At 44.9% G+C, this 14,794-nt stretch overlaps 1 protein-coding gene across 3 annotated transcripts in view; it reads left to right on the top strand.

The window, feature by feature from the left end:
- The window catches only part of FSTL4 (follistatin like 4), a 239,052-nt gene that overhangs the window by 38,490 nt on the left and 185,768 nt on the right, over window positions 1-14,794 (top strand). The window lies entirely within an intron of this gene.

Genomic DNA, 14,794 nt, shown 5'->3' with positions numbered 1-14,794 from the left:
TTATTCCTCTCTCTTCCCTTTTAAGCATTTCCATCAAGAGCATTTGAAATCAATGACTTAAATGCCTCTGTGCATCTGAATGTCTCATGGAAGGAGTGAGGATGTTGCAGAAAATCTAAATAATGACTTTGGAAACCAATAGCAACACCAAATGAGTATATCTGCCAGTCACTGCAGTCCCCGTGTGCGTCAGCAAAGGAAAAGTAGGCTTTAAAATGCACCTGGCAAGACAGTGCCCTTAGTGACATTGCACACCTAGTTATACTTCTCTTGATAAAGATAAATGTGAGGGTTTTTTCCATAAGCACAAAACAGGTGATTGAAGTCAGGTTAAGTTTTGCATTTGTACAGTGGCTCGATTATAAGTTTAAAGCATGATGGTTAATAAAAAGGATCAGAAGTAAAAGGGGATATTAATTTTACTTGGTCTGTAATATGGCGGCAGTTATGTTCAATCATTTGTAAGACAGAAGGCTGTAAAATACATCCTGTGATGAGGTTATAGTAAAACTAAACATCACCATAAATAACAAAATTCAGCTATTTATTTACTGATCTCTAAATAAGGTGTGATTGGAGTAAATATGATGGGAGACATTTAATTAAACTGAATGAAGGAGCATTGTAAACATCACAACATTGCCAACGAAAACAAAAAATTAATGTGTTGGCAGACCACATAGTTAGGATTCTAAAATGCCTCTATAACTATGTCCTTTTGATAAATGTTTCAGTACCTCTGTGAATGCTTTCAAATTGTTTCAAGGACATCCAAGTGCCATAACATCTTGCCCAGCCTCTGTCAGGGCTGCTGTGCTTCTTATTTCCAGTGAAAACATTGCAAGTAAAGAATGTATTCCGTAAGGAGAAAACTGGCTCATACCCATAACTTTATAAAATGAAAATACACTTTGCATTGGAAGGATTGAGTGCATTGTCACAGATGTCAAACTATTCTGGTCTTGGTAGTAGTAAATCTTTTTCTGTGGATTGCTGCTTTTCTCTTTTTGATATCTTCATTAAAAAATTCAAAATACATTTTAATTGATCCAAAGCTTGCTGATATGGTTCTGCTCCGTTCTCCTGTTTTATTTTGAAATTGCTGGATCCAGAAATGGGGGAGGATTCCTCCTGAGTCTCAGGGAGGAAACCTTGTCTCGGATGCAGCTCCTGCTAGAGGTATTATTTTGAGTAGCTGATAAAACGCAGCCCAAAGTCTTCTGCTTTGCTGCAGTAGAGTTTTTCTTGTCCCCACTATGCAAAACTGCTCTGTTGCCTCCATTTAGATCCCCCCTCCCTTTTTGTATCTTTTTTTGTATTTTTTCGAGAGTGATCTAGTCGGTCATGCTCAGATTCCAGTTTCCCGTTGGACAAGCTGCTGTTGTCCTGTCGCTTGTAGTATCACCATGGGGGAGCTGCTCAGGATACACTGATGAGTCCGACTCTTGAACGCATCTGCCTTTCACAATGTGAACAAAAGCAGCATCTTTAAGTTTCTTTGCTGCTTTTCAAACCAGACCAGTGCCTAATTCATGGGAAGCCCATGTGCAGTCTACAGAGCCGTGTTCATCAAAAACATCAAAATTTCTTATTGCATACAAAATAGATGGTAGGAGTTAGCATTCATAGGAGAGGTGTCAGAGCCATGAACTTACCAAGTTGTTAAGTACTGACTTTGTACTTTTGGAGGACTTTCTCCATAAAACGAGGTGGAGAGGAGTTGAGGTTAGAACACCAAGTAACACTGCACAGACGGATGAAACCAGAGGCCATTAAGAGCCCTATCTCTTGAAGCGTGCTTTGTGATAGAAGTACATGAAAATCCTGCACTGCAGGTCCCCGTCTGTAACAGTGTTAATGGAGCTTTGAATAACACAGTGAAGCACTGCTGCAGTCTCATCATGCTTTTTCCATTATTTCTACTTCTTCTGTGGGAACCAGACTCATCCTTTCTATTCTTCCTACTTTTTTTGGACATAAAACGTGCGGGACGCTACCAGGTGGGCATCCCTGCCAGGAAGATGGCAGCATTGCACTGTACCTGTGCAGGCTCATTGAATTGAGTTAGCAGGGCTCATTGAAAGAGCTTTAAACTAGATTTGAAGGGGGGGAAGGGATAAAACCAGGCTTGCTAGAGATAAGCCTGAGGGCGGCACGCCAATGTTTGAGGGACAGTGTGCTAGCGAGGTCCTTCTGTCTGCTGTCTCGGTGGAGGTAGGGGATGGAGATCCATGCGGCAGCAAAGATGAAAGGGTTATGGATGTGTTAGAAACCACGGAAGTGCCTGAGAATGGTCACGTAGGAATTAGGGCTTCTCCCCGCAAAAAGTTGATAGGATCACTAGCCCAACTGAAGTGCATTTACACCAACGCACGCAGCATGGGCAACAAATAGGAGGAGCTGGAAGCCATTGCACAGCAGGAAAACTATGATATAGTTCCCATCATGGAAGCATGGTGGGATAACTAACACAACTGGAGCGCTGCAATGGATGGCTATAAACTCTTCAGAAGGGACAGGCAAGGAAGGAGAGACGGTGGGGTAGCCCTGTATGTTAGGGAGCGTTTTGATTGTCTAGAGCTTAATGATGGTGACGATAGGGTTGAGTGTTGATGGGTCAGAATCAGGGGTGTCCTGGTTTCGAAGGCCAACAAGGCAGATATCATGGTGGGAGTCTGTCATAGACCACCCAACCAGGATGAAGAGGCAGACGAACTATTCTATAAGCAGCTGGGAGAAGTGTCACAATTGCTAGCCCTTGTTCTCATGGGGGACTTCAACTTACCAGATGCCTGCTGGAAATACAATACAGCAGAGAGGAAACAGTCCGGGAGGTTGCTGGAGTGTGTGGCAGGTAACTTCCTGACGCAGCTGGCGAGGGAGCCAACTAGGGAAGGTGCCCGCTGGACCTGTTGTTCGTGAACAGAGGAGGACTTGTGGGTAATGTGACGGTTGGAGGCTGTCTGGGGCACAGCGATCACAAAATGATGGAGTTTTTGATTCTTGGAGAAGTGAGGAGGGGGGTCAGCAGAACTGCTGCTACCTTGGACTTCTGGAGGGCAGACTTTGGCCTGCTTAGGAGCCTGGTTGACAGAGTCCCTTGGGAGGCAGTCCTGAAGGGGAAAGGGGTCCAGGGCTGGACATTCTTCAAGAAGGAAATCGTAAGGCACAGGAGCAGGCTGTCCTCATGTGCCGAAAGATGAGCTGGCGGGGAAGAAGGGGAAGAAGACTGGCCTGACTGAACAGAGAGCTTTGGCTGGAACTCAGGAAAAAAAGGAGAGTTGATGACCTTTGGAGGAAGGGGCAGGCAACTCAGGAGGACTACAAAGGTGTCGTGAGGTTACGTAGGGAGAAAATGAGAAGGGTCAAAGCCCAACTAGAACTTAATCTGGCTACTGCTGTAAAAGACAATAAGAAATGTTTCTATAAATACATTAGCAACAAAAGGAGGGCTAAGGAGAATCTCCATCCTTTATTGGGTGCGGGGGGAAACATAGTGACAAAGGACGAGGAAAAGGCTGAGGTACTTAATGCCTTCTTTGCCTCAGTCTTTAATAGTAAGACCAGTTGTTCTCGGGGTACCCAGCCCCCTGAGCTGGAAGGCAGGGATAGGGAGCAGAATGAAGCCCCCATTATCCAAGGGGAAACGGTTAGTGACCTGCTACACCACTTAGACACACACAAGTCTATGGGGCTGGCTGGGATCCACCCAAGGGTACTGAGGGAGCCGGCGGAAGTGCTCACCAAGCCACTTTCAATCCTTTGTCAGCAGTCCTGGCTAACCGGGGAGGTCCCAGTTGACTGGAGGTTAGCAAATGTGATGCCCACCTACAAGAAGGGCTGGAAGGAGGATCTGGGGAACTACAGGCCTGTAGTTCCCCAGGTCAGGCCCAATTAGCATGGGTTTATGAAAGGCAGGTCCTGCTTGACTAACCAGATCTCCTTCTGTGACAAGGTGACCTGCTCAGTGGATGAGGGAAAGGCTGTGGATGTTGTCTACCTAGACTTTAGTAAAGCCTTTGACACCGTTTCCCACAGCATTCTCCTGGAGAAAGTGGCTGCTCATGGCTTGGACGGGCATACGCTTCGCTGGGTAAAAAAACTGGTTGGATGGCTGGGCCCAAAGAGTGGTGGTGAATGGAGTTAAATCCAGTTGGCGGCCGGTCACAAGCGGTGTTCCCCAGGGCTCAGAATTGGGGCCAGTCTATTTAATATCTCTATCAATGATCTGGATGAGGGGATTGAGTGTGCCCTCAGTAAGTTTGCAGACGACTCCAAGCTGGGTGGAAGTGTTGATCTGAGGGCAGGAAGGGTCTGCAGAGGGACCTGGACAGGCTGGATCGATGGGCTGAGGCCAGTTGTATGAGGTTCAACAAGGCCAAGAGTTGGGTCCTGCACATGGGTCACAACAACCCCATGCAACGCTACAGGCTTGGGGAAGAGTGGCTGGAAAGCTGCCTGGCGGAAAAGGACCTGGGGGTGTTGGTCGACAGCCGGCTGAATATGAGCCAGCAGGGTGCCCAGGTGGCCAAGGAGGCCAATGGCATCCTGGCTTGTATCGGGAACAGTGTGGCCAGCAGGACTAGGGCAGTGATCGTCCCCTGTACTGGGCACTGGTGAGGCCGCACCTCGAATGCTGTGTTCGGTGTTGGGCCCCTCACTCCAAGAGAGACATTGAGGTGCTGGAGCGTGTCCAGAGAAGGGCAACGGAGCTGGGGAAGGGTCTGGAGCACAAGGCTGATGGGGAGTGGCTGGGGGACCTGGGGTTGTTTAGCCTGGAGAAAAGGAGGCTGAGGGGAGACCTCATCACTCTCTACAACTGCCTGAAAGGAGGTTGTGGAGAGGTGGGTGTTGGTCTCTTCTCCCAAGTAACAAGTGATGGGACAAGAGGCAATGGCCTCAAGTTGTGCCAGGGGAGGTTTAGATTGGATATTAGGAAATTTTACTTCACTGAAAGGGTTATCAAGCATTGGAACAGGATGCCCGGGGAAGTGGTGGAGTCACCATCCCTGGAGGTATTTAAAAGATGTGTAGGTGTGGTGCTTAGGGACATGGTGTAGTGGTGGACTTGGCAGTGTTAGACTAATGGTTGGACTCGATGATCTTAAAGGTCTTTTCCAACCTAAACAATTCTATGATTCTATGAATTGTCCCATGTGGCTTTGCACGCTCCATAGCGCAGATCTTGTGCCCAGCAATTAATTTCTATTTCTGCTCTCCCTTCTTGCCATTCCTCCGGACCTGGGCTGAGGGGGATGTACAGACCGCACCCCTGGGGAAGCTGGGAAGCATAACTACTTGTTTCTCCCTCCATGTGTATTTAAATGAGTTGGGAGCAGAGCCCCTGCACTTGACATTTTATCAATACTGCATTCATTAGAAGTTCACTTCTGTTCATTAAAGTTCCCTTTTTAGATGTAATTTGTCACTTCCATTCAAGTGAGAAGAAGGGTATCTGGAGGAGTGGGGTGGTTGCATTATTTCTTGATTTTTTTAGAATCACAAAGAAATGGGTGGTGTCAGCACGTTCTCTGATACTCCCCTCCTGCTGCTGGAGTTGATTCAGGTCCAGATTAAAACTCCAGAGGTTAAGACCCATCAGCAGTTTTGCCTGGTACCAGCCAGCTGAGCTTGAAACAGTGGGTTTCTTGGAGCCAAAACATCCTGCTCTTCCCTGCCCACATCTTCCATTTGACTTGCTAGAGAGCAGCCATGGATGTCACCTCACCAAGGGCAGATTTCAAATTCAGTACATATTTGTAGTGGTAGGTTTGTTTAGAGTGATGTTCTTTGCTTAAATCTAGTCTGTGAAACTTCACCTGATGATTCTTGTAGTGTCTTTTCTAATCTGGACATCAATGTGATGACCCATAGGCTACCGAACTACTAAGGAAACTCTTAGGAAGACATTCAGGCTTCATTAAAGGCTTCAGAAATGTTCAAAATATGCTATATGTTTTTAGCTGTAAAGGAAGACGTAGTTGCTTTTCCCTAAAACATACAACAGTCAAGCTGAATGTGGAAAATTGGATGAGAGTCTCTTACCAATAACAGCTCTCATAGTTGCAGTGCTCTGAGACTTCCCACTCTGTGCGAAAGTGAGCTGTTGGAGGTAGGTGGTTGATCATCACAAAATGCAAAACTGAAATACCAAGTCCAAGCTACTGGTGTGGTGTGTGTACGTGCTTGAAAGAAGAACCCAGCGTAGCTTTCCCTGCTGTCTGAAGTGACTGTGCCTTGATATTCATATTTATTAAGTTATGATAGAAAGGCTTGGTGGTTTCTTGAGAAACAAATACAACATTAATGTTGACAATTAACCCAGTTGTTCTACCATGCAGAAAGGTGCAATTTTCCTCTTCATGAAAAATTAAGATCTGCTTTGATCATTTGGAAAACTGAAAGTAAACTAATAAAGCAACTTCAGTACATGAATTCCAATGTTCTTGGGAGGTAAATATGCAGCATTGCTCCTTGTAGGCCCAGAGGATCTAACTACAATCTCAAAATAGAAAACCACAGAAGAAATTGCAATTAAATTTGCAATGCATTCAAAGAGCTGAAAGCGGATAGTGTCATGCTTGGAAATGTATTATTTATTCTCTTTGGTAATGTGTACAGTTTTTTCCCCTCTCCATCAGAGACAGTACCAGCTCTCCAAATAAGTAGAGAAGCTGACACACAGACACTTTCTTGCTCATTAATAAAGTCAAGAGTTTCAAGCACAGATTCAAGATATCGATAGAGCAAACTGCAACGTGTGCAGGAAGATGTCTGGATGTGCATTGTAGGAAATGCAGCGGTGGTGATATTCTGCTGAAGAGTAAGACATGCCCACTGTGTGGATTCTTCTGGTGAGAAGAAAAAGCTTGCTGGGCTGTGCCTGTGTGGAATGTCCTAGGGGCATCTGAGATAGGTTTAGCCCCCAACTCATCACGTATGTTTTGGTTTGCCATAAAAAGTAATGCCCTTGAAAGGGAAAAGTGGATTTTTCATGCAAGGAGAATTCTGGCAGAGCTGTTGCTCACGGTGCTGGCACAGAGCTGTGGCTCGGGCAGCCTGCGAGCAGCTTCAGCAGGTGCTTCTTGGTAAGGGATTGCAGTTTGCCAAAATGCCTGAAGGCAAAGCCCATCTCTGCCTCCTGTGGCTTAAATGACTTTCAGGAATATATCTGCTATATCTGTTCAGGGAAAAAAAGGATTGTAAGTCACAATAGTGCCAACTGATTGCTGTGGAAAAAGTTTATATCACTTTCATTCTGTAAGTTAACAGTTCAACTACTGAAGTAGAACCGAAGTCTGCCAGAAATGAGGAACGTTCATACCCATCAGCATTTGAGGACTACGTTTATTTAAAAACCTTTCAGGACATATAAAAATGATTGCTGCTGTGAACCTTGCAGTACAGCTGTGAATAACTCCTTTTTGAGCTCTAACAGCTGCATCAAAATAGTGAGAATTAATAAGTGGATGTGCCAGCACAGCAGAAAGCCTTGTGGGCAGCTCCTGGCACACGTGTCCTCCTGCCTCGTGAAGAGCAGCAGCATCGGATGAGCTGGGATGAGTGGCTGAAGCTGTGATGGGAGGACCTGCGGCACCTGGCTGTGCTGGAAGTCGGACCCAAAGCACGGTGTGACCAGGAGCCGGTCTGGGATGGAAGAGGTGCCCACACTGAAATAAATACTGCTCTCCCTAAAGCTAGAGAGAAAACTCCCACCGATAGAAATGCAAGCTTAAAGCGACAAGATAGGACAGAGGAACAGAGCAAGCAGAGTACAGTTCTGAAAAGGACAACCTGTCCAAGGATTTTTTTTTATACTTCAATATATGCATTGGTGTGTCTAATTGAAGGAGAAGAGTATTAATTGCATTCAGAGACAAGTGCCAAGATGTATTTTGAAAAAGCATTCAAATGTTTTGATAAGTTCTGGAGCACTTCAAGGGGTGGCTTGGGTTTTTTTTCATAGCTTGACTTGATGTGAAGAGTATCTCTGCAGTGTGAAAGGAAATTGTATCTTGAAAAGGCATCTAAGCTTACGTTGACTTGACTGTCATTTTCATGCTAATAGGTTATTAGAGGCTGAGTTAAATTGAAGACAGGATACCTTTAGGGTCTGCTTAAGGCATCATAAATATGAATACTGCTGTCTCTTGTCTTCATGCAACTCTATTAAGCAAAAAAAAAGTAGAACCATTATTTTTTCTTCTAAAGACCTTACTAAAAAGAATTAGTATGTTAGGGTTTTTTTGGATATTTTTTTCTGATTCCGAAAGTTTCCAGTCAGTGATGTGGTCTTACCCTCTGTGGACAGGCATGTTTATTTTGCACCAAGGTTGCTGACATGAATGTGATTGATGGCAGCTGAGCTACAAGAGGTCTGGCTGTGCACTGAGCTCCGGACAGCGGGGAAGGCTCTGCCTCGGCAATCCCCACCAGAAGACCAGCGGGGAAGCTGTGCATACCTTTCGCAGAAGGTTTAATTTGGCCACCTTGCTTTGCAGTGTCAGGACCCAGCAATGTCAGTTATGTGACATCTACCATTTGCTGTCACTGGGCAGAGAGGAATTGGAAAGCAGGAGAACACATCTTCAGAGACAGCTGAATCTTACAGAATTAATAGAAAATGAGGTATGGCGATCTGTTCTTTCAGCTGCTGAGCACAGCGTTTCAGTTTACATATGGTCATTCGTGTTTTGCCCTTGCTTCAACATGGAAAAAGCATATGAAGTCTGTGTGTTAGAATAGTTTGGGATGGGGAGAAGCAATCCACATATAATGCTTCAGATCGTGATTTCTAACCTCAACGCTGTGCCAAGAATCCACTTGCTATTAACCACTGCATTTTGAGAAGGTGTTTATGCACAAGGCTGGGAGGTAAGTCCGTTGTCTCAAAAAATAAGCGTTCCTTGCCGTTGTCTGCATCTCGTTCCTCCACCTTTTTATGGCACAGTCCCATACAACAGTTTTTACGATATGACAGGAAAATGTGAAGGGTTTAGAAGGATTTGTTCACTTCAGCTGCTTATGGAAACTTCTCTGCATCAGGGATAACATTTGTAACACCTACGGCACAGTGATTAAGCTAAGTAAGGGTAGGAAATATTTAGGTGGCATTTTGAAGGAGTATGGTGGTAAATTCCTATATGATTTTCCAGAGATAAACTTAATATGAAACCCATGAATAAACAAGAAGCAAGCCACAAAGAAGACAAAGTGGATGGATATCAGCATTTTGCATCCCCGGCCCTTTTGTTGTCTGTCCTTCTTGCTCCTGCCATATTGCAAAGCAAAGGCAGTGGAAGTTGGGATTCTCCGTCAAAGAAAGTTTCTTACTCTTTACTCTGATTTCTTTACTCCATACTGACCACTCTCTGTCTTCTAGACTTTAGATCTATATTAATGGATGTTTGTTCATTCTTCCGTAAATAGATCAGGTAGATAATAAGTAGTTATTTCAGAGTGCAGGTCTACACACTCAGCAAAGCTGCATGCAAGTGAGACTTGCCAGAAGCAAAATCAATTGGTTGAACTTTGAATATTTCAAAGAAGTTCAGTGCTGCATGTGAACAGAGATTAAAGATGCTGTAATGCACTCGAGCCATTTTTTCCAGCTACAAAACCATATCTGATGGAAAAATACCATTGCTCAGATATGCAGAAGTAAACAATGCCACCCAAAAATAAATTACTAAAATGGCTGGTCTCAGTCCTCTAATAATCCAGCTCAGATGCAGAGCTTTGATAATCTGTAAACTGATTGTAACATGACTGGGCTGCAAAGCTTCGAAGAAGGAATTGATTAAAGCTTAACCCATCTGAAACGCCTTCCCAGTTGTCTAAATTAGTTGGGCTTTGGCAACGTACAGGTGGTGCTAATGCCAGTGCCGCTGCCAGCACGGCCGTGCTCCCGCAGGGGACCTGCAGCCTGGCAGTGTGTTTGCAAGCTGGATAATATCCATGTCCCTGCTGTGGCACAAGTGAACCCGCTGCTACGGTGTTCAGCTCCTGCAGGGTCTCCAGCATAGGTTGGTTCAGCAGGAGCAGGGCCCCGGAGTGTCGGTTTGATGCTGTCCGGTGGGGATGAGGCTCTGCGCTGTGGCCAGAGGGATTCTCTTAGTGCCCAGCCAAGCTGATGTGCTGTAGATATGGGACTGATCCTGTGAAAATCTCAAGGACTTTTTATCTATTATTGGTTTCTTAAAGGCCCTTCAGGGTTTCTTTTTAAGGATTTTTTTACATTCTTTGTTGGTCCTTAAGGCTTATTAAATATCAGTATCTTTAAGGTCTGTAATGTGCAGGCAAGAGCCATGAGCTCTCCTGTCCTTGAGCAAATGTATTTCTGTTGTATTCAAAGATACGGCCCTCTCTCTCTCCGAAGCCTATTGCAGTATACCCTGGTTAGTGTTTTAGGAGGGCTAACAGGGAGAATACATTACCATGGGTTTATATTTTAATTTAAGTATGACAGATGGCCTTGGTCTGCAAATCTCCACTGTCTTTTTATTGTCTTATGTAATGCTAAGTGCTCTTTGTGAACAGTCTCTTCAATGTTTGCTAGAAGTTCTTGGCTGTACAAACTCTTAGTAGCAAAATATATTTAAATTCCCTCTGGAAAAAGGGATATAAAGTAAGGTATTAATTTTATTCTTTATATTCTACCATAGTCCTTCCAAATTTTTGTGGGAGAAGACAAAATAATTTTGCAGATTTCTCTGAATTTCAGTGGGATAACGTTTGCTAACTGCGAGCACTGGTTTTTGGAATCTTTCCATACTCAACTCTCTTTGCATACAGCTATATACATTTTCCCCTTTTCTATATCCATTTCATATTTAGCAGCAATGACTTAAATCTTTCCACTCACCTGGCTTCTGTGGTTGCTGTCTCTAAATACTTGTCTGTGACACTTTGCCTTGTCCCTTTGGCTTGCAGGATTCCCAGGGAGCCCAGCACACGTAACTGTTTAGCATCTGGAATTAAAAGCAGTGTAAAATGCAACTAAATACGTAAGGAGAAGATGTGCATAGAAACTGTATGTTCTTACTGTATGTTTTTGAGGTTTGCTTGTAAGTGCAGTTGTATTCTTCTGAAATGAGTTAACCTGAACATGAAAATGTTGCAAACAATTCTCACCCGTTAACCATAGCTGATTAAAGAGTGGCAAATAGATACCACAGGCTATCAGTTTTTTGAAGATAGTGGGAAGGTGGCTGCTGCACTTATAAGAATGATAATTTTATCTGACAGCACAATGTTGAGTTCTGGCTCGATATTATTACTTAGAAACATGCTGGTCTGATGCAGAAAGCAGTCTCCCAGCTGGGCCTTCGGGATCATCTTAACTGGTGAGGAAACCAATTCTCCATCCACCAGTTGTGCTGTAAGGAAATCCCTATTCTCAACGTGGAAAAATCTCCCAGTTCTTGTTTCCAGGGGCAGGAGCCCTGCTCAAATCACAGGGGAGGTTCAGCATAAAAAATGTCCTGGGCAATTATTAATTTTTCTCATTCCTCTTAATCTCTTTTCCTTTTTCATTCAGAAAATGCTACAGTTCTAGCAAAGGTTGATGCCTCTTTTGATGCTGATGGTGTCTGACACAACATTAATGTGTAGTCAGACATGAAAAACAATGCAAGTAGCATTGATTTCTTGTTTTCCAGGTTGCTTAAGTTCCTTCCTATTGAGGAAAGGGATTTAAATATAGCTTGGTAGGCTGGAGGGAATAAATACAACCAGGAGTTCTCATTCCCACCAATATTAAGAGCGAAGCTCCCACTGCTTTCAGGGGAATGAGAACCCTGAAATGGATGGGACCCTGATGATGCTTCTGAGAGGAAAAAGGGGTTTTTAGTTTCTCCTTCATCGTGGTAGGTGTTAAATGTGGCATCTGCCATCCAGACTCACACCTCTTTCATTAAATTCAGCAACAGTGTACATGGGGCAAAATGCAGCTAAAGATGAGCAGAGGTATTAAATGCAGTCCTATACAAGTAATCAGAATTATAGTTATCGGGTGTAACATTTCCTCTGGATGAGACTGGACGATTCTCCTGCACTTCTTGTCACACTGTGAAATTTTCCCTACTTGAGCTTTGCTCCTTTCCTTTGCTCTAGTGGTGTCCCCAAGCCGAAATGTGTCGGTGCAGCTGGAGGGCCAAGGCGACCACATCACTGAAACATCCGTGGGATCTCTGTGGTTTAATGCTGACCCAATTTCCTTTACTTTGCTATGTAGGAAACTGGTTTTGAAAACCCTACGTCTGTCCAAGGCGTGAAGGTGCTCAGCTGAGGACGTGGCTGGTGACGCTGTGGGATGTGGCAGCGGCTGCTCATCGCTGATCTGCACACACAGCCCTCTTTGTATCGACACTAGTTCCAGCATTTGGGGGAGGCAAATGGTAGTTTCTGTGGGTGGAAATCTGGAATTTAGCCATCAGAATAACACCATGCAGACAAAACCACTATTTTCCCCAACCAAAATGAGAACATTTCACTACACTAATGGCTAAAGTGAGTTAGATTTTGCCCCCCCCCCCCGCACTGTTATGTTCTTGCAATGCGAGTTGTAAACAGGGATAAAATTTTACCAAGGATCAAATTCACAAATGCTCAATGAGGTTTTGCAAATTGGTGTTTACAAAGCAAAAGCCAGTGGGGGTTGCTGGCTCCAAATACATTGCATTTGCAAGTTCATCTGGCACTACTTTTAATTAAACCTAGGAGTAGTTTGTCCATGATGCCTTAGGAATGAGAAGGCACTTCACTTCCTTCTTGAATTTTGTAAGGTGTTTTATTGAGTCTTTCGTGTTACATTTCTGTTTGGGAGGTTTCTGGGCCTCTCTATCCCTTAGGGATGTGTACTTCAGGGCACTGCTGATCTGTATGGTTCCTCAGCTGATCAGAAGATGTATCTGAGTCTTATATGTGATACCAGAAAATCACAGCATAATATAAACTATGTGTTTGCAATGCTTCATATAATCTGAAATGTATTTCTGAAGTATACTGGGAATGAACTTTTTAGTTTGCCTATGGATGTGGGTGCTTTGTAAGCCATTGCATCATGCACACCAATGAAAGGGGCCCTGGTTTGGGATTGAAACTGTGTCATTTAAATTAGTAGGAGGGAGGAGAGTCAACATGGGTGTTACCTGTGGAGTTGCAATGAGCTGAGCAATTAGAGCAGCCTTGCTCTCTGTGTCTCAAAATTGAGTATTAAAAAGCGTCAGCATCAGAAGTCAGTGAAGATGTAAGTTTTCTGTGCAGCACCTCCTACCTAGCTCTGAAGCAAACACTGTATATTTTAATCTTTCACATGTTTTCAAAAGAATATTGTTGTCATGCTGAATGAGTGAATGGTCCGACTTCTCAACTCAATCTGCAGGGTGAAAGTGCAGGCTTGCACTGAAGGTAATGGAGAATTTGCAACACGCGCCCCGATAACGGCACAGCGGGTGCTGCGGTGCCCTGGCTCCACTGTGGTCAGCCGAAACACCGAGGCTCTGTGCTGCGGGGCAGGGGGCTGTGCCATGGCATTTTAAGCACACGTGAGAAGCAGCACTGAAGGTCTGTGATCCCCAGGTGTTTTAAAAGTAAAAGTCACTGCAAGGATCAGGAAAGGAAAACCATCACTGGATGGTTCTGCAGGCAGCTCATGTTAGTAGGAAGAGTCTCACGAGTAGAATCGCTTTGTCCCTAAAATGTTTTGGATTTAAAAACTGTAAATTTGACACTTCCAAAGTTTCATTTTTTTTGTGCTTCATTTGAAGTGAGAAATCAATTTCTGCCATGTAACCTGGCTACACATTTGCTCCTAGGGAGGTAGATCAGTTGTGTGAACATGATGGGGCTCATGTGTGTGGGAACAGGAGGAGCAAGGCTGAGTCTTGCTAATGCATTGCATCTGGTGGTGCTGATTGGTGAAGGGGTGAGGAGCACCTTCAGTCCTGATAAATCCAGGCTCCCTCCAGTTGCTTCCTTGCTGTTCCTCTGTGTAGTCATACAGAGTCAGCATGGAAGAGGCTTGGGAATAACAAGCAGAAGGCAAAATACCAGGCAGAGGTGGGTTTCCCAGGTGAGCAAGCTCTGGAGCATTACAGTAGCAATGGCCAGACAATTCATGTAGTCTGATGTCTGGCATGACCCAGCGGCAGGGGTGGTTTCCCACTGCTGAGGATGCTACCTGGTCCGCTCTTGGGAGAGAGGAGGTTGGCCAGCCGAGACATGAGTGCTGAGATGGCTCTGCTGAGCTTCCCAGGCTTGGAGAGGAGTTGGGTGAGTTGGCCAATGCTTGCCAAGCAGTAACATCCTTTCTGTGCTGGCTGCTGTCTCCAGAGTGTGTCTGAAGGACCTTGTCGGGTGTGTGGTCTGAGTGGGGGCCCCAGTCCCCTCTTGAGGGCTGGTGCTCCCCAAAAGCGTGTGGCAGGGGAGGGTTGAGTGTGCACTGGGGACAGCCTGGATGCTGGAGTCCTTACAGCAGCAGAGGAAAATAGAAGTGGGATGTTTGTGCTGGAAGGCATCATTCTTGCTCCCCTGCAAATAGGAAAACAAAATAAGCCTCGGGCAGGTTCATGTTGGGTGATGGATGCTTCTAGCTGCTGGAGGAGCAGCTGTGTGCCCTGGGCTGTGCTTGTTTGCTCTCATCAGCTAGGTGAGGCAGAGCCCAGCCTGTGCTTGGTGGGGGCACATCCAGGTGTGATCACAGTACTTCAAGGAGTAATTCTGGCTTGCAATGCAGGACTTCTTTCCCCCAGGTCAGTAAAGAAGTGCTTCTGCAACAGGGATGCTTTGTTTT

Source organism: Ciconia boyciana, chromosome 9 (assembly GCF_034638445.1).
Source record: "Ciconia boyciana chromosome 9, ASM3463844v1, whole genome shotgun sequence".
In the NCBI taxonomy this organism is placed as follows: Eukaryota; Metazoa; Chordata; class Aves; order Ciconiiformes; family Ciconiidae; genus Ciconia; species Ciconia boyciana.
The sequence above is the reverse complement of the archived record's forward strand: the minus strand, read 5'-3'. Positions and strand labels throughout refer to the sequence as shown.